This window comes from Mastomys coucha, unplaced genomic scaffold, assembly GCF_008632895.1.
Source record: "Mastomys coucha isolate ucsf_1 unplaced genomic scaffold, UCSF_Mcou_1 pScaffold1, whole genome shotgun sequence".
Taxonomy (NCBI): domain Eukaryota; kingdom Metazoa; phylum Chordata; class Mammalia; order Rodentia; family Muridae; genus Mastomys; species Mastomys coucha.
This window is the reverse complement of record NW_022196891.1, coordinates 60534321-60536919: the sequence shown is the minus strand read 5'-3', so window position 1 is coordinate 60536919 and position 2599 is coordinate 60534321. Positions and strand designations below refer to the sequence as shown.

At 42.2% G+C, this 2599-nt stretch overlaps 1 non-coding gene across 1 annotated transcript; it reads right to left on the bottom strand.

Annotated features, from left to right (window-relative positions):
* Nucleotides 1-1780: 1780 nt before the first annotated feature.
* On the bottom strand, nt 1781-1900 carry LOC116072309. The gene has a single exon (XR_004111396.1). It is a non-coding gene; the product is annotated as a small nucleolar RNA SNORA40 (small nucleolar RNA).
* Between the last annotated feature and the right edge of the window lie 699 nt (nt 1901-2599).

Below are 2599 nucleotides of genomic sequence, written 5' to 3'. Positions count from 1 at the left end.
TGCGGAACATCCAACCAATAACTGGCCCAACTTAAGACCCATACCATAGGATATAGGCAACCCTGATACTATTAATGATACTCTTCGATGCTTGCAGAAAGGAACCTAGCAGAATTCTCTCCTGAGAGGCTTCAGCAGCAGCAGAAGGAAACAGGTGCAGAGACTCATAGACAAATATAAGGTGGAGCTCAGAGTTTCTTGTGGAAGAGTGGGGCATAGAATTGAACAAGCCAGAGGAGGGATCAAGGATGCCACAAGAAGACATACAGAGTCAACTATCCTGAGCCCATAGTGGGGGTTCATAGAAACTGAACGACCAACCAAAGAACGTGCCTGGGCTTGATCAAGGCCCCTCACCCATTTGTAGCAGAAATGCTACATGTGATCTTCATGTGGGTTCCCTAAAAATTGGAGCAGGGTCTATCTCTGACTCTGTTGCCTGCCGTTTGATCCCCTTCTGCTACCTGGACTGTCTTGTTGAGTCTCAGTAGGAGAGGAGGTTCTTATCCCTGCTGAGCTTAAATGTCCCAGGGTACTGTGGTACCCACAGGGGCTTTTCTGTCTCTGAAGAGAATGGAAGAAAAGAGATTTGTAAGGGAGAGACTGAGAGGAGAGGAGGAAGGGGGGCTGCAGTTGAGACATATGTAAATTTTAAAAGTAAACTATAAAGAAAAAATACACTTAGAAAAGAAGAAAAGAGCTTTTCCAGTCTGGCAGCTGAAGAAACTGTAAAAGCTTTGCTGGGGAGGCATCATGGAGCTTGATTCACCTTCACCTGCATTGGGCACCCACTGACCCCGGGTTTCTGCCTGGAGAGCAGTCAGATATGAACAGATAGACAGACAGATGGGTGGGTTATTTAGTCACGGAGGAAAAGATCAATCAACCTGACCAGAGGACCCTTGGGTAAAGGACCAAGACCTGAAGAACCTGCTGCACCAAGATGTTGTAGACCTCTTTCGTAATGCAGGATGTGCTGTGTCCCTGAGAATTCAGTACAGGTTACCAGTGCAGAATGGACCTATAGTACATCGAGGCGAAGGAGAGGCAAGTGGAGTTCCTGTAGCTAGGTGCTGCTACCAATGTTTGTCCTCACCATGGTAGCAGTGTGGGCCTTCGTGAGATACCAAAAGCAGCTTTGAAATGCTTGCTGCCTTCCAGTGTGTCCAATGAACCATCTCTCTCTCACACTCACCGTCTCTGACATCCTCCCATATTCTTTCTTCTCCACATAGCCAATGCACGATTTAAAGTGACTGCTTATCACCCAAAACCCTGTTATTCAAAATCTCCAAGACTTCAAATTTGAATGGGAGAGTAAAGGGATTACTTGAAGAAAAGCTGGGGGTTGGGGGGTGGAAAGCCTTGCTTGGAATAAATAAGAAGTTACATATTTTACTAGAACTGCCAATAAAAATTCAGCTGTCATCCAACGAAGAAAAGTTCAGTCTTCTTGTCTCCATGGATGACACCTTTTTCTTAGCTGGTGTGCTTTGAAGGCTAGCTGTGTTATGTGAAAGGAGGAGCTGATTTTTTTTTTAATGCTTTTCCCTGGGAAGTATTTGTGGCCTTTAGTTTGTAATTATACATCTAGATGCCTATATTGGACATAGGTGAATGAAGTTTTTTCTTTCTTTTTCTTTTACTTAAAAAAGAATATACATATATACAGTAACACACACACATATGCATAAACTGATGCCTTATGGAGAATTTAAGAGGTGAGAAAACTACTTGTTCCTGGGTTTCTAATGGACAATTTTTCTTGGAACTAGGGTATCATATTCCTTCATATATAATCAAGACTCATATTGAAAAATGAGTTCTGGATTTTAAAGAGGACTTACTTTTTCAATTGTCTGTAAGTCTTTGTCCACAAGTTAAAAACATACACAGTGCTAAGGGATGATCGTAACTGAAACACTTCAAGAACTATTAGCAGAGCATGTTTAATGGGGATGGGGAAGTTAGCTTTAAAAGAGAAAGCTCAGTCAGTGGCATTAGGAAAATAATGACAGAAGCAATTAGTTAAAAACTGTATAACAACTAGTCTTACTCAGTAGCTACTGAGTAAAGGTATGGGAAGTTGTAGTAAGGCAGCACTACTCAAGTCAGTTTGTTCAAAAGACGTTGGGGTGTAAAGATGAGTCCTACCAGTCTCTGAACTACATTCCTTGCTATTTTACAGTATTGCTAAAGGATCCGTTGACATGGGGATGGGAAGCAGGAGGGCCAAATAAACCATCAAGACAACTGAGAAAAGTTCGTGCCTCAAGGTGGCCCTTGAACCCTCAAAGCTGCTCAACAATTTTCAGTTTCTAGTATCAGGCAAAAAGACTATGGGAAGGAACTGCCTTCCTGGCAGGATGGACCTAAAATCAGCCTGCTTCTGATTTAGGTAAGATGAGAAGGCCTGAATTGGTGTGGGTTTTCTTTTTGTATATTTTCCCCCAAAGCTATAAACACTAGTTTTAGTTTTAATAAAGTTAATGGACCATTTTTCAGAAAAGGGGAAGGAATAAGTTTTGTTTGTTTGTAGAGGGTGCAAGAAAACTTGGTGAGCACTTCTGAGGGAAGCCTGAGTACACAATGTAGATGA